The sequence below is a fragment of the Nomascus leucogenys genome, chromosome 17 (genome assembly GCF_006542625.1).
Source record: "Nomascus leucogenys isolate Asia chromosome 17, Asia_NLE_v1, whole genome shotgun sequence".
Lineage (NCBI taxonomy): Eukaryota > Metazoa > Chordata > Mammalia > Primates > Hylobatidae > Nomascus > Nomascus leucogenys.
Window position 1 is genome coordinate 38,122,265 of NC_044397.1, and position 22,051 is coordinate 38,144,315.

Consider the following 22,051-nt stretch of genomic DNA (forward strand, 5'->3'; position numbering starts at 1 on the left):
GGTCATGCTGCCGTCTCTGTGCTTCTCTGCGGAGTCGTGGTTTCTGTACCTTGAAGAGAACTTCCCCTCTGGGACCCAGAAACCCAGTTAACCCTCAAGAAAAAAGTGAATGAAATTACTGAAGACAACTCTGTGGTGAGGAGATGGAAAAGAGGCTCTCTCTCATATATATATATATATATATATATATATATATAGAAACAGAGTTTCACTCTTGTCACCCAGGCTGGAGTGCAGTGGCTCAATCTCGGCTCCCTGCAACCTCTGCCTCCCAGGTTTGAGTGATTCTCCTGCCTCAGCCTCCGGAGTCCCTTGGATTACAGGCGCATGCCACCACACCCAGCTAATTTTTATATTTTTTTAGTAGAGACAGGGTTTCATCATGTTCGCCAGGCTGGTCTTGAACACCTGACTTCAAATGATCCACCCGCCTCTGCCTCTCAAAGTGCTGGGAATACAGGCGTGAGACACTGCACCCGGCCTGTTTTTGTTTTTTACAGACAAGGTCTCTGTTGCCCTGGCTAGGGTGCAGTGGTACAATCAGCTCTCTGTTGCCTCCTGGGCTCAAGCAATCCTCTTCTTTCAGCCTCCCAAGCAGCTGAGACTACAGGTGCATGCCTGTAGTCGATATAGCATCTTGCTGTGTTGCCCAGGCTGGCCTCGAATTCCTGGTCACAAGCGATCCCCTTGCCTTGGCCTCTCAAAGTGCTGGGATTACAGGCGTGAGCCATTGAGCCCAACCAGATAAGATGATCTTTAAGGGCCCTTCCCATGGTACCATATCCAAGTCAGCAAGATTGTGGCTATAGCAAATTTAACATAACCAGATCTGCTAGTATTATGGGCTGCATGGTGTGCCCCCTACCCCAAATTCATGTATTGAAGCCATGATCCTCCAGACCTTAGAGGTGACCTTATTGGAGCCAGAGTCTTTACAGAGGTGATGAAGTTAAAATGAGGTCACTAGAGGCCAGGCACGGTGGCTCACACCAGTAATCCCAGCACTTCGGGAGGCCGAGGCAGGCAGATAATGAGCCCAAGAGACCGAGACCATCCTGGCCAACATGGTGAAACCCCGTCTCTACTAAAAGTACAAAAATTAGCCAGGCATGGTGGCTTGTGCCTGTAGTCCCAGCTAGTCGGGAGGCTGAGGCAAGAGAATTGCTTGAACCCTGAAGGCGGAGCTTGCAGTGAGCTGAGATTGCACCACTGCACTCCAGCGTGGCAACAGAGCGAGACTCCATCTCAAAAAAACAAAGAAAAAAGGGAAATTGAACTTCTAATGCTTTAGTGCGCTAGAGAAATATTTTTTACTGAAACCAACTCAAATGTTTTAGGAATTCAACTTCACATATACTTCACATATATGTTACTGAGCAGTCAATGGACTCGCCACCCAATGTGTAGAGAGGCCAATACCATGGCTCCAGCTTTTGAGAAATAAAGCTTTTTTGTAAGTCAGCTAGCAAGAACACAGGAGGAAATACTCAAATCTCCCTTACACAGCTGGGGGCTATGTCAGCTTTTATAAGCATAGGGTAATGAGGTGTGATTTGATTGGATCTTGCAATAAAGTAATGCTGGGAGGTGTGATCTGACTGGATCCTGCCATGGAGTGACACCAAAACTCAATCTGATTGGATCCAGGCTCCTGCCATGGGGTGTCCAGTTCTTAAATTGGTCCCAGCTCTTCAGGCTGAGCTCTTAGGTTCCACTCCGTGGTGGCACACTTGGTTAACCTGGGCATGCACAGGGTACATGACCTTCAACCTGCAGGTCCATGGCAATTGAAAAACACCTGACAACTTCATTACATAAAAGTTGAACTGAGCTGGTTCAGTGACTCACACCTGCAATCCCAGCACTTTGGGAGGCAAAGGCAGGTGGATCACCTGATATCAGGAGTTCAAGACCAGCCTGGCCAAAATGGTGAAAACCCGTCTCTACTAAAAATATAAATATTAGGCAGGTGCGGTGGCACACCCTTGTAATCCTAGCTACTCCAGAGGCTGAGGCAGCAGAATCACCTGAACCTAGGAGGTGGAGGTTGCAGTGAGCTGAGATTGTGCCATTGCACTCCAGCCTGGGTGACAAGAGCGAAACTCCGTCAAAAAAAAAAAAAAAAAGTTGAACTAGATTTGGTCTGATGCAGTTACAGATTTACAAACTGCGCCCCCACCCTCCTGCTGACACCTTCCACTCCTCATTCTTGAGGGATTAGGGATGGAGGTCATCCTTCTGTATCAACTTCATGCTGACCAGGGGCACTGAGTCCCCTAAAGTGAGAGGAATGAAACTTGGGCTGCTGAGTTCAAATGAGTTCTGGGGTCACCCGGAGTAGCTTGAAGGATTGGTATTGTTGTAATACAAGCTGAAGGTGGAAGTGTTGGAGCCTGGAGGACAAACAGCTCACCATCCATTTAAATAAACAGGACCAAAAAGTAACAGAACAGTGGCCACGAGGGGCCCCAACAGAAGAAGAAACCAGGTGAGGTGTGGTATAGTGGACTCGACTGCTTTCTAAATCTCAGTGGTTGGCCAGGTGCAGTGGCTCATGCCTGTAATTCTAGCAAAAGAAAAGCTGAGGCAGGGTGATCAAGAGGTCAGGAGTTCAAGACCAGTATGGCAAACATGGTGAAGCCCCTTCTCTACTAAAAATACAAACATTGGCCAGGCATGGTGGCATGTGCTGTAGTCCCAGCTACTCGGGAGGCTGAGGCAGTAGAATCGCTTGAACCCAGGAGGCGGAGGTTGCAGTGAGCCGAGATTGTGCCACTGCAATCTAGCCTGGGTGACAGAGCAAGACTCCTTCTCAAAAGAAAGAAAGAAAAAGGAAATTCCCCAGGGAAGTACCTCGGCTTATTTCATAAAAAGGTACTGAAGGAAGCAGAGGCATGTGGAGGACTTCTCCACCTCGTGCAGCTATTTGGGCCATGGCGTCTGAAATTTATTATTTCAGAGTCACTCCTTTGATGACCTTGGCAGTGGACTGCAGTCATCTGTTTAGGCCTCTCCATGGCCCACATCAATGCCAGTATTTCTGTTTGTTGCACATTTGATTTCCTTGCTGTTGGCATTTAGAAGGCCCTCTGTTTCCCAGATCGCACCCTGGGCATGGACCACAGAGATTGCGTCTTGTGAGTCTGTAGAAACAGTCAAGGCCTTGTCCTCTCTTAGGTCCAGAACTCAGGTGAATGCAGATTTTCCCAGCCGTCTGTGCTGAAGTCCCTGCGGGGAGGCTCCTGGATGGTTCCCGTAGGTAGACAGCTACACACCCTGCCCTTCATTGGCTTCTTTTCATGAAGCTCCTGCCGTCTACAAAACATGTCTCCCTTTTCTTCTTGAACCACATCTCTGTTATTGAAACTCTAGAAGTCGGCTGGGCATGGTGGCTATGCCTATAATCCCAGCACTTTGGGAAGCCAAGGTAGGCGGATCACCTGAGGTCAGGAGTTCAAAACCAGCCTGGCCAACATGGCGAAACCCCTTCTCCAATACAAATACAAAAATTAGCCAAGCATGGTGGCCACTACACTCCACCCTGGGCGACAGAGCAAGACTCCATCTCAAAAAAGAAAGAAAGAAAGAAAGTATCATGCTTTTCTGAGTTCTGTGAGTTGTTATAGTGAATTATCAAACCTGAGGCCATGGCGGGAACCTCCAAATTTGCAGCCAGTTGGTGAGAAGTACCTGTGGTCTGAGGACACCCAAGCTTGCAGCTGCGTCTAGAGCAAGGGCAGCCTAGTGGGGGCTGGTGGCCTTAACCTGTGGCGTTTGAGGTAACATCAGGGAGTTGACATCAGAATTGCATCACACAGGCCGGGCGCGGTGGCTCACGCCCATAATCCCAGCACTTTGGGAGGCTGAGGAGGGCAGATCATGAGATCAGGAGATCGAAACCATCCTGGCTAACATGGTGAAACCCCGTCTCTACTAAAAATAAAAAAATTAGCCGGGCATGGTGGCAGGCACCTATAGTCCCAGCTACGTGGGAGGCTGAGGCAGGAGAATGATGTGAACCCAGGAGGCAGAGCTTGTAGTGAGCCAAGATCGGGCCACTGCACTCCAGCCTGGGCAACAGAGCGAGACTCCATCTCAAAAAAAAAAAAAAAAAAAAAAAAAAACCCAGAATTGCGTCACACAGGCCAGGTGCGATGGCTCATGCCTATAATCCCAACAATTTGAAAGGCAAGGTAAGAGGATCGCTTGAGCTTCAGTCTGAGGCTGCAGTGAGCTATGACTGCAACACTGCACCCCAGTCTGGGTTACAGCGCCAGAGCCCGACTCCAAAAATAAAAAAGAAAAATCACAAAGAATTGCATGGCAGAGTGCCTGTCTTTCACAGCTTTAACTGCTGCAGGAACTTTTTGTTTTTTGTTTTCTTTTTGAGACGGAGTCTCGCTCTGTAGCCCAGGCTGGAGTGCAGTGGCATGATCTCGGCTCACTGCAAGCTCCACCTCCTGAGTTGACGCCATTCTCCTGCCTCAGCCTCCTGAGTAGCTGGGACTACAGGCGTCTGCGACCGCGCCCGGTTAAATTTTTGTATTTTTAGTAGAGACAGGGTTTCACCATGGTCTCGATCTCCTGACCTCGTGATCCACCCACCTCGGCCTTCCAAAGTGCTGGGATTACAGGCGTGAGCCACCTCGCCTGGCCCTTTTTTTTTTTTGAGAGGGGGTGGGGAGACACATTCTCTGCTAGTGATTCTCCTGCCTCAGCCTCCCAAATAGCTGAGATTACAGGTTTGCACCACCATGCCTGCCTAATTTTTGTATTTTTAGTAGAGAAAGGGTTTCACCATGTTGGCCAGGCTGGTCTCGGACTCCTGCTGGGATCACAGGCGTGAGCCACCATGCCCGGCCACCTTTAGAGTTTTCTTACCACCTGGTTTTCCTCTCTCAATATCTTTCTCTCAGTTCCTGCTTTAAAACTCTAGCTTGGCATCTGGGTGCAGGAGCTCATGCCTGTAATCCCAGGACTTTGGGAGGCCAAGGTGGGCAGATCACTTGAAGTCAGGAGTTCGAGACCAGCCTGGCCAACATGGTGAAACCTTGTCTCTACTATTTTTACAAGTTAGTTGGACGTACAGGCAGGTGCCTGTAGTCCCAGCTACTTGGGAGGCTGAGGCAGGAGAATTCCCTTGAACCCGGAGGTGAAAGTTGCAGGGAGCTGCAACTGCACTGCACTCCAGCCTGGGAGACAGAGTCTCGCTCTGTCTCCAAAACAAACAAACAAACAAAAAAAGCCCTGTAGCTTGGGATCAGCCTTCTCTTCTATTGTTTTTCTTCAAAAAATAAAAATTAAAAATAGATGTAGATGCTGTGTTGCTGAGACTGGCCTCAAACTCCTGGCCTCAAGTGATCCTCCCGCCATGACCTCCAAAACTGCTGGGATTGTAGGTGTGAGCACTGCACCCAGCCTTTTGTTTTTTTCTACATAAAAAACAACACAGGATTATCTTCCAGAGCTAATAAATATGTTCAAATAGCCACAACCCCATTAAGGAAAAAACATCACTTGACAGCAAATAATCAATCCAGACCAAGGTGATCACACTCGCTGTGAAGGTGAGAAAAGTTCATCTTTATTATGTTTCCCCAAGAGACGCACTGCACTGTTCTCTTGAAAACACACAGCTCATGCCCTCCTTTAGAACACACATCCTCTTTAAAGTAACATACAAACATGCCAATACAAGGTAAAAAAATTACATCTGAATTCTCACATTTCAAACATACACTAAATATCAAATAAACATTTATTTTTACAAGAATTTAGGGGAACTATTACATAGCTATAAATGTAATATATATATTAACAAGTATCATAGATAAAAAGCATGCTCCCTTCAGCAGCACGTGTAATAATAGATACAAATATTGAAAGGTAAAAGATTTAGGATAAAAAGAATCCTCTCTTAAAAAGGAAAACAAAATTATATTTATGTGTATATAACAGTTATTACACCCATCACACAACTTTATAGAAACAGTGTCTATTCAAAAATACCAGTATTTCCAAAACATTTAAAATAATATTTAAATAATTCTATGTCCATCTTTTTCAAAATAAACCAATAAAATAGATAGTATATATTAGACATGTTAGTATATATATCTGAGACATGTTAAAAATCACAACTGAATTCTCACAATTCAGTCACAAACCTAAACAGCAAATAAAAATTTCTATCACTACAATTTAGGGAACTACTAATAGCTATAAATAGAAGAGATTATCATGGAATTATCATAGATAAAAAGAGTGCTCGCTTCAGGAGCACATATAATAATACAGAAAAAAATTTAAAGGTAATAAAAGATTTAGGATAAAAAGAATTCTCTCTTAAAAATGAAAAGGAAATTATATTTATGTATATATAACAGCTATAACTCTCATCAAAAAACTACAGGAACAGCATGTTTTCAAAAGTACAACAATTTCCAAACTATCTGAAATAAACCTATTAATAATTCAATGGCCAACATTTTCCAAACAAACCAAGAAAATGCATAGTGCTCATGAAGCTATCCACTACAGTCTATGGCATTCATATTTCACAAAGAATTCTGTGCCAATCTGAGCCCCTGCACTGTGCCTTCAAATGCTTGTGGACTGTGGCAACCAAGTCCGTAAGAAACAGGAGCTCCAGTTTCTGCCCCAGGGAGGTTGGAATTCAGCAATATAAAAAGGGAGGTGGTGCCGCAGGAAAGGGTGGAACTGGACACACTCCTGGTTTCTTTTCCCCAAGGACTCCTAGAAGTACCCCACCCCCCACCCCCACCCCTGCTCCCAGGAGGACAACGTGATCACTGTATTCAGCTCCATCAAGAACGGTCCAGGTTCTTATAGATGATCTGCACACATGGCTCCTCTCCTCCTTCCTGGTGTCTGCCATAGCATTGGAATAAAGTTCCTGCTGAAAATCCGCATCTCCCCTGGGCCCAGTGTTCTGGAAGTGAGAGAGACAATGTCACACTTCAAGGAGGCAGCTCTCTAGACAGGAAGGTTATTCACGTCCCATGTCAAGTCTAACTAGAGTTCAGAGCAATTGAGAAATGCAATTTTATCTCCTGCCTTTCATTCTATACCCTGCTTCTGAACCATCGTGTTCAACTGTGATACTCATGCTTTGGTGACCATGACTCCAAAACTCACTTAATACACCCAGGGTCAACCCCAGTGATCTGCTTCACAGCAAGGACTTTGGGTGGGTCTGCCCAGGGAGTAGGGCACCCTCAGAGAATGTGGCTTTGGACTTCATCACAGCTGGGGCCTTTTGTGTCACTTAAGATCTAAACTCGCAACCATGCTAGATCTGTTTCTAATGTGACAACATCGCGAACCACGAGTCCAGAAGCCTAATCCTAATCCTCTCTCCTCATGATGAAGTCTCATGCTCTGTGCTCAACGTGGTTAGCTGCGCAAGATGTAAACCAAAGCTTCACTGAACCCTCGACCCAAATCGGTACCTCAGGTGTGTCAATCATAATGAACCTCCCCGAACTCAGTATGATTATTTTTGAGTCAGGGTCTCACTCTGTCGCCCGGGCTGGAGCGCAGTGGCAGGATCAGGGCTCCCTGCAGCCCTGACCTCCCAGGCTCCAGCGATCCTCCTGCCTCAGCCTCCAGAGTAGTTGGGAGTAGAGATGCCTCCCACATCGCCTGGCTAATTTTTGTATTTTTGTGGAGGGGGGATCTCGCCACTTTGCCCAGGCTTGAAGCCGGATCAAGCAATTGGGTTCCTCGGATTTCCAAAATAGACCCCAATATTCTGCCTTTACCCCAGAGGATGCAGATGTACCTTCTCTCAGGTCGATGACCTCAGGCCTCCACAGTCCCTGGAGCTCTAGAAAAAGGCGGGCGCGATCTCGCGCCCACACCCAGTGCTGTGGGTCATAAGCCTGAATCTGGAGAAACAAACACCCCTTGAGAAGATGGGGACTCCCCAGGATACCCCTCCCTCCCCTCGTCCAGCCTCCAGCGCACCCGATTCCTCCCCACCTCCTCCACCTCCCAAGGCCCCACCCACCTCCTCCAACTCCTCCGGGGAAACCCAAGCCCTGCAGCGCATGGAACAGAAGAACTGGAACCGAAGCTTTTGGAACAAGGCTATCTGAGAGCGGATCTTCTTGGCCCTCCAGCGCATGGAACAGAATAACTGGAACCGAAGCTTATGGAACAAGTGTATGTGAGAGCGGGTCTTCCTGACCCTCCAGCGCATGTGGTGGAAGTACTGGAACCGAAGCTTTTGGAACAAGGGTATGGGAGAGCGGGTATTCCCGTACAGGAAGTAGAAGATGTTTTGTTTGGCAGACTTGTCATCCTCCTCCATGTCATTGGCCAGGTAGCTGGGGACAGAAATCAGGTTACTACTCAGGGGCACCACCAGGAGAGACCCCCGGCTGAGGTCAGCTTCCCAGAGAGGAGGGCAAGGGACCGTCCCTAGCTCAGGACTGGCACCCACCCTGCAGAGAGCCACACCTTCCTCAGGAGGGCTCTGCTGGACAGAGACCTGATCAAGGGCGTCTCTCGCTCCTTCAGGATGGAGACAACAACCCAACTGGTGGCCAAGAGTGGTGGCTTATGCCTGGAATCCCAGCACATTGGGAGGCCAAAGCAGGAGGATCACTTGAGGCCAGGAGTTTGAGACGGGCCTGGGCAACATAGCAAGACCCTCGTCTCTATTGAAAATATAAAAAATATGCCAGAAGCAGTGGCTCATGCCTGTAATCCCAGCACTTTGGGAGGCTGAAGCAGGTGGATCGCTTGAGGCCTGGAGTTCAAGACCAGCCTGGTCAACATGGAGAAACCCTATCCCTACTAAAAATACAAAAATCAGCCTGGTGTGGTGGCACACCCATTAGTCCTAGTTACTCAAGAGGCTGAGGCACAAGAATTGCATGAACCCAGGAGGCGGAGGTTGCAGTGAGCCAAGCTTGGGCCACTCCATTCCAGCCTGAGAGGCAAAGCAAGACTCTGTCTCAATAAATAAATAAACAAATAACTGTCCAGGTGTGGTGGCACAGCCTTGTAGTCAAAGCTAATCCAGAGGCTGAGGTGGGAGGATCACTTGAGCCCAGGGTATGGAGGCTGCAGTGAGCTATGATCTCACCACTGCACTCCAGCTTGGGGGACAGGGCAAGTCTGTCTCAGAAAAATAAAAGAAATTGAATACATTGATATTTTGCCAGGACCCTGCCTTCTACAGGCGTCTAGTCTAATGGGACTGGGAGTAATCAGGGCAGATGACCTTATCCCAGTGTCCAGGATGTAACTGGAGAGCTACAGGCATGCAGAAGTTGGAAGATGAGGGAAGGCATCACAGAGGCTGTGGGGTGAACTGACTTCAAGGAATGGGTCTTTCCCTTCAGAACCACATGTGTGCAGGACACCCAGACAGAAAACACAAATGCAAAGTCGAGTGGAGGGCATCTGGAAGGAGCAGTGAAGCCACGCCAGGGAACACCAAGATGGCGAGCCAGTGTGCTTGTAGGGATTGTAGAGAGGGTGGAATTGGCACTGTGGACCCTGGCCTCGATAGAGAAAGACATCAGCTAAGGAAGCTGTTCAGGTGGACAGTGAAGTTGCCATGCTTTGGAAAGATGCTCAGGCTGCCCTAGGAAGCCCCCTGGCTTGGGGAGAGACTCCAGGAGACCCCAGCAGGGAGCATTTGACAGTGGATTCAAGTGATGCGAGGGGGACCTGAACTGTGACCTCTGTCATGGGAACCTGGAGGAGGTTGATGGCGTTTGTGGTTGATGTGGGAAGGACAGAGAGAGAAGAACCAGAATCGTCTGCTTGCTGGGGGAAGTGTCGTGTCCGCTCCTCCGCTCCTTTTCTTCTCCCCTTAGGAGCGGTTTATGGTTCCTTTTGCTTTATTCTTTTATTTGTACACTGGCATTGGAATTTGTTTTTTTTGGCTTTTTTTTTTTTTTTTTTTAGAAAAAGTCTCACTCTAGCTGGAGTGCAGTGGCTCAATCTTAGCTTACTTTAACCTCCACCTCCTGGGTTCAAGGGGTTCTCTTGCCTCAGCCTCCCAAGTAGCTTGGGTTACAGGTGCACAACACCATGCCCGGTTAATTTTTCTATTTTTAGTAGAGACAGGGCTTCACCATTTTGGCCAGGCTGGTCTCGATCTCCTGACCTTAGGTGATCTGCTTGCCTCGGGCTCCCAAAGTGCTGGGATACATGTGCGAGCCACCCCACCCAGCCTGAGTTTCTTTTTAGAAACAACAGTCTAAGATACTATAATCCTGTCTTTTTTGTACACAGAGTAAAGAGGACAAATAGGTGAAAGAATAAATGAAAGGCTGGAATCCCACTTCCCCGGCTGTCCCAGGGTGTTGGATATTGATGGATAGGAGGCAGCAAACCACTCACAGAGCCAGGAAGAAATGAATGCGTTGGTATTGCCAGGAGAGGAGGCCGGCCCGGCTAAAATACGCTATGACCATAGCCAGGAGATACTGATGGAGAGAAAAGAAAACAGAGAGGGAGAGGTCACATCTTGGAAGAGGAAGATTGTGGAGAGGGGGAATGAGGGTCTGGGGAGGGGCTGCCCCTCAGAGAAGGGACCTCAGTGTTGGGGTGACTGTGCTCATGTGGAAATTGCGGGGTGGAGGGGTATTCAAAGGTCGGATGCAAATCCGAGAGGCTGGAGGAAGGGTTTTTGGTGATGCTCCCAGGATGGTGGGCTCCGATGGAATCTTTGGAGGGGGTGTGTCTAGGTCAGCTGGTGTCAGCAGGGTCTTTTGTGTGCCAGGCAGAGAACTGTCCCAAAGAGCTGAGAGTAGAGGGGCCAGGAGCTTCAGGGCTGCGGCCAGACTGTGGCCGAGGGCTCAGATCCCAAAGGACCCATAGGAGAGGCAGGGGCCATTCATTCACTCTGCAAGAGACCAGCAGAGTCCTGAGGGAGATGCTGACAAATCATAAAAAGACCAAGAATAGCCAGGAGTGGTGGCTCAAGCCTGTGATCCCAGTAGTTTGAGAAGCTGAGACAGGAGGGTCATGTGAGCCCAGCAGTTGGAGAACCTGGGCAACATGCAAACCCTGTTTGTATAAAAATTATTCAAGCATGATGGCATGTGCCTGTACTCCCAGCTACTCAGGAGGCTGAGGCAGGAGGATTGCTTGAGCCCAGGAATTAGAGGCTGCAGTGAGCTGTGATCATGCCACTGCACTCCATCCTGGGAACTCAGCTAGATACTGTCTCGGAAAAAAAAAAAAAAAAAAAAAAGGGTGGGCACCAAGACTCAAGACTGTGGGAGCTGGAGAGGCACAGTGGCTCACGTCTGTAATCCCAGCACTTCGGGAGGCCAAGGCAAGCAGAACACCTGAGGTCAGGTGTTCAAGACCAGCCAGGTCAACATGGCAAAACCCTGTCTCTACTAAAAACACAAAAATTAGCCAGCCATGGTGGTGCATGCCTGTAATCCCAGCTGCTTGGCAGGCTGAGGCAGGAGAATGCCTTGAACCCGAGAGGCGTCGGCTGCCGTGAGCCAAGGTTGAGACACTTCCCTCCAGCCTGGGCAACAGAGTGAGACTCCGTCTCACAAAAAGAAAAGAAAAAGACTGTGGGAGCATCTGGTGGGAGGGGCTGGAGGGAGAGAGGAGACGAACTGTGGTTTTGGAAGCCGCACCCTCCCCCCAGTGATGTGTTGAAGCAGGAACACAGTTCTGTGGAGAACAAGCTTACCTTGTCTGACACCCTCAGGTATTTGTCCCAGGCCAGGAATCTTTGAATGACAGGATCCTCTGTGATTAGAGAGCAGATGTCAGTGTGAGAAGCAGGACAGGGTTTCCGTGGGAGCAGCAGGGCAGCGAGGAGAAGTGTGCCTCCCGGGGGGAAGTCTCAGGATTGTGGCCATGGGTGAGGTGGATGGGAGAGGGGAGAATGAGTTTCACTGGGCAAGGGAGAGAGGCTCCTGCTCTGAGAATCCCCTGAGAAGAGGCTGAAGGAGGCCCTGGGTGTGAGAATCTACAGGATGTAGAGCTGGGAATCAGCCAGGACCCCCTCCAGCAGCCACGGAGGGACCACTGCAGAGTCATAAAGGAATTCCCATCATTTCCTCATGAGACAGTCACATCAGGGTGTGATCATGGCCTTGGTATCCCCTTCTACAGTTGGAGACACTTAGGTTTAGAAAAGTCAGCAAGTGACATTAAGTTTCAGAGGGCACAGCTGAAGCCACTTTCTTTGATTTTTTATTTTGCTTGTTTGTTTATTTATTTATTTATTTATTTATTTATTGAGAGAGATGGAGTCTCGCTCTGTGGGCCAGGCTGGAATGCAATGGCATGATCTCAGCTCACTGCAACCTCGGCCTCCCGAGTTCAAGCGATTCTCCTGTCTCAGTCTCCTGAGTAGCTGGGATTACAGGTGTGTGCTACCACTCCTGGCTAATTTTTGTATTTTTAGTATAGATCAGGTTTTACTGTGTTGGTCAGGCTGGTCTCCAACTCCTGACCTCAGGTGATTCACCTCCCTCAGCCTCCCAAAGTACTGGGATTACAGGTATGAGCTACCATGCCCAGCCTTGCTTTTTCTTTTGAGACAGAGTTTTGCTCTGTCACCCAGGCTGGAGTGCAGGGGTGCCATCATAGCTCACTGCAGCCTCAAAGTCCTGAGTTCAAGCAATCCTCTTGCCTCAGGCTCCCAACGTGCTGGGATCTCAGGCATGAGCCACCGCACTTGGCCCAAAAGCAAGCTTTCTTATCCCAAGCGCCGACCTTTATCAAGTCCAGCTTAATCCTCTATCATCTCCTAAGCATCCCTCATGAGTGATCACTTCAGAGTCCTCCCGCATGGAGAGCTCACCCACTGGGGGCATATTTTTCCCACTGGAAAATGTGGTTATTGGAAATTTCCTCTTTTTGGAAAGAACAGGATTGGAGGTGCTCTCTGGGGTGTCCTCCTACCAAGCAGCCTGTTGAAAGCCTCGTGGTGCTCAGGGAGCACGGATGACACTCGCCGCCGCTTTATATTCGTCTTGAGGCCACACAGCCTCTCTGCCACCCAGGTCTCCTCAGGCTCAGGGGTGAGTTCCTTCTCTGACTCCTCCAACGATGACTCCTCAGATTCTTCCAACCACTCCCTCTTCCTTTTCCAGCAAAGGGATCTACGTGGGGGGCTGGAATCTACCCCAGGGGCTGAGTAAAGAAACCAGGCCACGGTGTAATGCTTCCGCAGTTGATCACCTTAGACCCCGACCCCAAACCCCAAACCACTCTCCATCCTCCCCAGCCTTGCACTGTTGGCTTCTCCAAGCCATCTTTCTGAATTTCTCCTCTGCTGAGCCCCATGTGCCACTCCTTCTCCTCCCCATTCTTACGTCTCTCTGTCCTCAGAACACTGCCTCATTTCCTTCCCTGGTCCCTGGCTCTCTGAGTCCCTCTTTTTTTTTTTTTTTTTTTTTTTTTGTTTCGAGACAGAATCTTGCTTTGTTGCCCAGGCTGGAGTGTAGTGGTGCAATCTCGGCTCACTGCAACAACCATCTCCCAGATTCCAGTTATTCTCCTGCCTCAGCCTCTCAGGTAGCTGGGATTATAGGTGCCTGCCATAATGCCCAGCTCAATTTTGTAGTTTTAGTAGAGACGGGGTTTCACCATGTTGGCCAGGCTGGTCTCAAACTCTTGGCCTCAAGTGATCCACCTGCCTTGGCCTCCCAAAGTGCTGGGATTACAGATGTGAGCCACTGCACTCAGCCTGAATTTCTCCATTCTTCCCACACACCCTCCTCAGGTTCTCCTTCCTGACCTCTGACCCTTCTTTTTTTTTTTTTTTTTGACACAGCGTCTCACTCTCTCACCCAGACTGGAGTGCAGTAGCGAAATCTCAGCTCACTGCAACCTCTTCCTCCCAGGCTCAAGCAATTTTCTTGTCTCAGCCTCCCGAGTAGCTGGGATTACAGGCACGCACCACTACCGCCCGGCTAAATTTTGTACTTTTAGTAGAGATGGGGTTTCACTATGTTGGCCAGGCTGGCCTTGAACTCCTGACCTCAGGTGATCTGCCCGCCTCGGCCTCCCAAAGTGTTGGGGTTACAGGTGTGAGCCCCTGTGGCCAGCCCCCTTCCTTCATCTTAGTCAATCCTATCCCACCTCTTCCTCCGATCCCCTCACCTGATGGTCCCGACATTTCATCATCCACCACCTCCTGGAGGGGGTACCCAAAGGTGCTCCGCTGGTGGCTCTGCCCCTCATCCTGGGGGTGCGGTTGATGGCTGGTCATGATGTTTCACAAAATCTGTCCCATCCCACTTAACCTAGTCTCTGTTCTGTCTGTGGCCTTCTTCTGGACACAGCTATGATCCAGAAGAGTGTGTTATCAATTCTCGAGACTGGGAGAAGTCAGTAGTGGAGAACAGTTCTGAAAAGATAACTGTTGCCCACCTGAGCTGCAGGTGCCCACCGAGTCCGGTCCCTCCAATCAGGAAGGTCGGAATCTCTGATGTCATTGGTTATTCCAACCTGGCAACCAGTTTGAAACAAAACACATGTAACTGCCAGGCTGATCTCTTGTCCTGGAGATCCTGGGTGAATGGTATCTCCTGCCACTGTCCCAACCTCAGACCACTGTCCAAAAGCATCTTCAGGGTCTCCACATCCCTCTGTTCCCTGTCCCAGCAGAGACTGTGTCCTCTCCACTCAAAGCTTGAAGGGTGTTGGGGTCCCCTCTTCCCTGTACATGCCCATTTCAGAGTCCAGTCTGGTGGGAGAAGGAACAGGGTGGGAAACTGTGAAACCTTACAAGAGCGAGATTATCATGTACAAGAGTGAGATTATCACGTACAAGAGTGAGATTATCACGTACAAGAGTGAGATTATCATGTACAAGAGATCCCAGGAACATTGACTTGATGAAAAAGTCACATCAGAGCACTCAATTTGGCAGAGCTTTTCTGCCGAATGTTTACTGACATTCACTGTCCGAGATTCTGTACTGGGGGTACACGTGTCCTCTGCCCTAAGGCGTCTCTGAGTCCAAGAGACATTTTGAGGCCTGAAAATCATAGGAAACTGCCCCTGAGCTCACACATATTTCCAATGGTGTCCCCAATTTCAGGGAGTCCATGGATCACCTAAAGCCAGCCCCTCCAGTTCGGCTAAGAAACTCTAGTCCCTATATCAAGTTTTGTATCATCTGTATGGCTCTGAACTCAGAAATTTCCCTACCATTTATGGATTCTATGACTAAAATATCACATGTACAAAAAGAGTAAGTTGACAAATCTCAGCTGTGCACAGTGGCTCATGCTTGTAATCCCAGCACTTTGGGTGGCCAAGGGAGGAAGATTGCCTGGGCAACAAGAGCAAAACTCCGTCTCAAAAAATATAAAGAACCTGTGGGTGAGTTCCCACATGGCTTCCTAATGGTCTGCGGCTCTCCTAGGAGTCTCTCGCTCATGGGAAAGACACAAACTGAATGCGGAAGGAAACCCCATTGCTGTGGAAGTCCCGTTGTTAGGAAGCTCTGCTTTTCTGGAGTTCAAATTCGCATTCATGACACTTTAAACCGTCAGAGCTGGGTGTGTCCTCCTACAACGAATCACTTTACTCTCTCTCTCTCCTAGTTAACAGGCTTTCAAATATTAGAACATCCATATTCTGACCCCATTAAAATTTCTCTTTTGTGGAATGAAAAGCTCTGATTTAACCCATCTTCAAGCCTGGTATGCGTATTCCTCTCTGTTCTGGCCACCTTGTCTAGACACACTACACTGAGGCAGTGCCCATCTTAAATGATTTTGATACATCGTCAAAAAATGGGCAAACCAGGCATGGTGGCTCATGCCTGTAATCCTACCACTTTAAGAAGCCGAGGCAGACAGATCACCAGAGGCCAGAAGTTCAAAACCAGCCTGGCCAACATGTTGAAATCCATCTCTACCAAAAATACAGAAAAAATTAGCTGGGTATGGGGGTGCACATCTGTAATCCCAGCTACTTGGGAGGCTGAGGCAGGAGAATCGCTTGAACCTGGAAGGCAGAGGTTGCAGTGAGCTGAGATTGCACCACTGCACTCCAGCCTGGGTGACACAGTGAGACACCATGTCAAAAAAAAAAAAAAAAAAAAAAAGGCTAAACAGCCCAGGTTGGGTCTGATTTGTTCAGAAAAAAGCAAAACAGTCACCTCTCACCTTTTCTTTTCCCACAGTGATGCAGTTTAATACAACAATGGCTGCAGGAACGCTGCAGAAATATCATTCAAGTGAAACAGAAAGGCTTTCCTGGCCAGACACAGTGGTCACTCCTGTAATCCCAAAAGTTTGGTTGGCTAAGGTGGGAGGATTTCTTGTGGCCAGGAGTTCGAGGCTGCAGTGAGCTGAGATCCACCACTGCATTCCAGCGTGGACATCAGAGTGAGGCCTGTCTCTAAAAAAACCCTTCATCCCTCAAAAAAGGGATTTGCAAATACCAGCCTTTCAGCCTGAGGATCACATGGAGGAACGTTAAGACACAGATGCTGGGCCCCAGCCCCATTGATTCTAATTCAAAAAACTGATGTGGGGCCTGGTTTAACTCCATCATTGGAATCCATTGAGATTTGGAACTCCCTGGGTTGGACAGTGCAAGAGAGATCCTAAAGAAAGCAAAGTCACTATAGACTGAAATGAGCAGACAAGGTTTTCTGAGCGTGGGGAAATATGATCTGGGCCTCACTTGGGAGGGCTGTGGCCAGGCCTTGAGTCCTTGGCTCAGTGGGACCTTCTGAAACAGCCTCCAAGCCATGCCCCCGCTTCCTTTGCTTTTGGATGACCCCCCTTCAGCAGCCTTGGTGCTGATGGGAATAAGTCGACCTGCAGCAGAAGTTCAGCCCAAGTCTCAGCCTAGCAGCCTCCCCACACCTGACCAGGGTCTGGTCATGCTGCCGTCTCTGCAGTTCTCTGTGGAGTCATAGTTTCCATACCTTGAAAAGAACTTCCCCTTCTGGGGCCCAGAAACCCAGTAAACCCTGAGGAAAAAAGTGAATGAAATTACCGAAGACAACTCTGTGGTGAGGAGATGGAAAAGAGACTCTTTATTTTTGTTATTTATTTATTTATTTATTGAGACAGAGTTTCACTCTTGTCGCCCAGACTGGATTGTAATGGCTCAATCTCGGCTCACTGCAACCTCTGCCTCCTATGTTCAAGCGGTTCTCATGCCTCAGCCTCCAGAGTAGCTGGGACAATAGGCACACACCACCACGCCCAGCTAATTTTTGTATTTGTAGTAGAGATGGGGTTTCGCCATGTTGCCCAGGCTGGTCTCGAACTCCTGGCCTCAAGCAATCTGCCTGCCTTGGCCTCTCAAAGTGCTGGGACTACAGATGTGAGCCACCGTGCCCAGCCCTCACTGTATGGATTTTCTAAAAAAAAAAAAAAAAGATTAAAATTAAAATTTTCTTATTTGCCAAAAGGTAAATAAACCTTTCTCCTCTCCTTTTTAAAGAGTATTTCCTTGATAAACCTTGTAACATAAATAACTTCTTTTGTGCCTTTGATATGTATCTAAATCTTTTAAAAAGGTAAACGAACTTCTTGCCAACATTACAACGCAGGAATTTTTTTTTTTTTTTTTTTTTTTTGAATCAAAATCTCACTCTGTCACCCAGGCTGGAGTGCAGTGGTATGACTCCGCTCACTGCAACCTCCACTTCCCGGGTTCAAGCAATTCTCCTGTCTCAACCTCCTGGGTAGCTGAGACTACAGGCGCCTGCCACCATGCATGGCTAATTTTTGTATTTTTAGTAGAGACAGGGTTTCACCTTGTTGGTCTGGCTGGTCTTGAACTCCTGACCTCAGGTGATCCACAGGCGTGAGCCACCACACCTGGCCACAACCCAGGAATTTTTTTCTTAAGAGCCTGAGAGTCTTGTCTTTGAAATGTAAACCTCGAGGAAGATAGTGTCCCTATGTTCCTGTTGCCTAGGGAGTTTAGCCTAGGCACCTTGAGCTGTTACTACCTGCTTGTCAAGGAGATATGAGAAGTTTTATTTTTCATCGGATACAGGTAATTAACTAGCATGGATGGCCACCTTGATTTCCAGGTGAATTTAGGATGAGTGTTTAAGAATGCATAGCAGGCCAGGCACGGTGGCTCACACCTGTAATCCCAGCACTCTGGGGGAGGCTGAGACGGGCGGATCACTTGAAGCCACACAGAAATCGAAAGAAGGAGTTTGAGTCCAGCCTGGCCAATATGGTGAAACTCTGTCTCTACTAAAATACAAATATTAGCTGGGCATGATGGCACACATCTGTAATTCCAGCTACTTGCGACGCTTAGGCACGAGAATCACTTCAACCCAGGAGGTGGAGGTTACGGTAAGACAAGATCACACCACTACACTCCAGCCTGGATGACAGAATGAGACCCTGTCTCAAAAAAAAAAAAAAAATGCATAGCAAGTCCTTTTACATGAGGATGAGTTACTGTTTATCTTGAGAGCGTGTATACAATGGATTGTATCTGCCAGGCTATATAAGAAGGAGGCTTTGGCTGGGCGCCATGGCTCACACCTATAATCCCAGCACTTTGGGAGGCCTAGGTAGGCGAATTACAAGGCAGGATTTTGAGACCATCCTAGCTAACATGACGAAACCCCGTCTCCACTAAAAATACAAAACATTAGCCAGGCGTGCTGGCACGCACTTGTAGTCCCAGCTATTTGGGAGGCTGAGGCAGGAAAATCGCTTAAACCAGGGAGGCAGAGGTTGCAGTGAGCCGAGATTGCACCACTGCCCTCCAGTCTGGGCAACAGAGCAAGACTCTGTCTCAAAAAAAAAAAAGGAGGCTTTATTTCTCTTTGTATCTTATTAATGGATCACCTGTGATGGGCATCACGGTCTAGTTTAATGCTTATTCAATAATAAAATTATTTTCTTTATTTTCTGAATTTGTGGAGAGAATATTCTAGGTTAACAGAAGAATTTATTTATTTATTTATTTATTTATCTATTTATTTATTTTGAGATGGAATCTTGCTCTGTTGCCAGGCTGGAGTACAGTGGCGTGGTCTCGGCTCACTGCAATCTCCGCCTCCCAGGTTCAAGTGATTCCCCTGCCTCAGCCTCCCAAGTAGCTGGGACTACAGGCGCGCACCACCACACCCAGCTAATTTTTTGTGTTTTAGTAGAGACAGGGTTTCACCATGTTGGCCAGGATGGTCTTGATCTCCTGACCTCATGATCTGCCTGCCTTGGCCTCCCACAGTGCTGGGATTACAGGCGTGAGCCACTGCGCCTGGCCTCAGAAGAATTTATTTTTAGTCTTTTCCTTACCAGTTTTTATAAAACAACTGGGCAAGAACACTGTTAGATTTCACCAAAAAATTGTGATGAATCATTGTCCTTATCATCCCATTTTTGAAAATTGACATTTTAATTGTAAACCAAAAATAAAATTCTAAGCCCCCACAACTGACTGAATGGACTCCCCTGTTGGCCAACAGGATCCAAAATAAACATGAAAAACTAATTCAGGTCATGATGGGAAGGAGGGGGTCGGACATGCCTTGTCATAACTCTCCTCCCTTCAGAGTTTAGGCACAGCTGACCAACATTAACATTAGAATGGAGATCATAAGACTGACAAAACAGGCTCTTTCTATCAGTAAGATACCCAACTCCAACCAGACTCAGATATAGCATCACATGACAGATAGCAGTCCCTGAAGGAAATCATAGTATTTTACCCCATAATATATTTTCTTTAACACACTTTAAAATAGTCCTGCAAAGCCATCTCTTTGGGGGAAATTTGTATTCTCTAGAGAATCTCCTTCCGTTACAGAAAAGACTCCAGGTCTTTTCCGGAGAGTCTGACACCTTTTAAGATCTAATAAGAGATATTTATCATCTATTCTCTCTGAAGCCTGTTCTGAGGCTTCACCTACATAACAAGAACCTTGGTTTCCACAATCCCCCTTATCTTAACTCAACCTTTTCTTTTCTTTCTTTTCTTTCCCTCCCTCTTTCTTTTCCTTCCTTGCTTCCTTCCTTCCTCTCTTTTTTTTTTCTCTCTCTCTTTCTCTCTTTTCTTCTCTGTTGCCCAAGCTGGAGTGAAGGGCACCATCATGGCTCATGTAGCCTCAACTTCGCAGGCTCAAGCGATCTTCCCATCTCAGCCTCCTGAGTAGCGGAGACTACAGGCATGCACCACCACACCTGGATAATTTTTTTTTTTGTAGAGGTGGGGGTCTCACTGTGTTGCCCAGGCTGTCCTTGAACTCCTGGCCTCAAGGGATCCTCCCAGCTGACCCTCCCAAAATGCTGGGATTACAGGCATGAGCCACCGCAATGGCCCATTTCTTTATGTAGTCTTCCAACTGTTCAGCCAACCCTTAACTCTGAACCAACTGCCAATCTTTGAATCTACTAGTGACCTGAAAGCCTTTCCTGGCTGACCCAACATATACCTCCCATGTATTGATTTATGTCTTTGCCTGTAACTGCTGTCTCCCTAAGATGTATAAAACCAAGCTGTAACCCAACCACTTTGGGCTCACATTCTCAGGACCCCCGAGACTGTGTCACCAGCCATGGTCACTCAAATAGGAGGCCCAGAATAAAACTCTTTACAGACTTTGACTCTTTTTGGCCAACATAACCTAACCCTAAATATAATCCTCCTGGGGAAGGTAAGATCACAGGTATCTCTTTTCTTCGTTCGATTTGTGTGTGTATTTCCTGATTTCTCTACAGTTTTCAGGCATTCGCTGTGCGATCTAGAAAAGCTACGGAGTCTCACTCGGTCACCAGACTGGAGTGCAGTGGCGCGATCTCAGCTCACTGCAACCTCCGCCTCCCAGGTTCAAGCGATTCTATCTGCCTCAGCCTCCCAAGTAGCTGGGATTACAGGCACGTGCCACCACGCCCAGCTAATTTTTGTATTTTTAGTAGAGACGGGGTTTCACCATGTCGGCCAGGATGGTCTCTATCTCTTGACCTCACGATCCGCCCACCTGGGCCTCCCAGAGTGCTGGGATTACAGGTGTGAGCCACCGCGCCCGGCTACAAATTCTTTGTTCTTTTTCTTCCTTGGAAAGCATTGCTGGACATTTATCCTGTCCTAGTAGTCGAGTGAAACTTCTCTTAGCATTTCAGCGCAGTGACCATGAGACACCCTTTCCTTTCCTTCTCCTTATGGGAAACTCGGTTCTAACCCAGAGGACTAGGGCTCCAGGACCCAGTCACGCAGCCCTGGACTTGACCCTAAAAGGGAGTAAAGACAAACGTGAAGTTCAGTCCAGTGTTCAGGGCTGCCAAAGCTCATAGCCTGGAGTTTCTTTTTTTTTTTTTTTTTACGAATGAGGCAATTTATTAACCCAGCATGGTTTGTTCTAATGCTTCTTGTTGGCAGCTGCCACCTGTCCGGTGATTCTGTCCAGATCTCTCTGTCTCTGAGGTGTCAGTTTGCGGCCCCCATCTTGGTCCTTTTCCATCATTTTCAGCCCCTCCAGGGCTTGGAGGGCCCGGCGGGCCACACTCTTGGAGCCTCGGCTGAAGTGGCTGGGCATGACGCCGTTTCTCTGACGTCCCCCATAGATCTTGGTCATGGAGCCAACCCCAGCGCCACCCTGGAGGTACAGGTGCCGCGCTGTGGAAGCAGCTCGCGTGTAGAACCAGTTCTTATCGTAGGGAGCAAGCTCTTTGTGCTTGGCCAGCTTGACGGTGTCCACCCATTCGGGGACTTTCAGCTTCCTGGACTTTTTGAAGAAGGCTGCCAGAGCTCTGACGAACTCCTGCTGGTTCACGTCTTTTACAGTAACTCCAGGCATCGTGCGGCCTCCGCGCTGCCAGCCAGGGGAAAAAAAGCTGGAGTTTCTTTTCTTTTTTTTTTTTTGATTCGGAGTCTGTCTCTGTCTACCAGGCTGGAGTGCAGTGGCGCGATCTCGGCTCGCTGCAAGCAAGCTCTGCCTCCCGGGTTCGCACCATTCTCCTGCCTCAGGCTTTCCGAGTAGCTGGGACTACAGGCGCCCGCCACCACGCCCGGCTAATTTTTTTGTACTTTTAGTAGAGACGGGGTTTCACCGTGGTCTCGATCTCCTGACCTCGTGATCCGC

General features: G+C 48.3%; 2 pseudogenes across 1 annotated transcript; both read right to left on the reverse strand.

Moving 5' to 3' along the window:
• Positions 1-6,827: 6,827 nt before the first annotated feature.
• Positions 6,828-14,257, reverse strand: LOC100603375 (annotated as a pseudogene).
• Positions 14,258-21,274: 7,017 nt separating this feature from the next.
• On the reverse strand, positions 21,275-21,824 carry LOC100590473 (annotated as a pseudogene). Its single transcript, XR_001113396.2, has one exon. The product of XR_001113396.2 is annotated as a 40S ribosomal protein S19 pseudogene (transcript).
• Between the last annotated feature and the right edge of the window lie 227 nt (positions 21,825-22,051).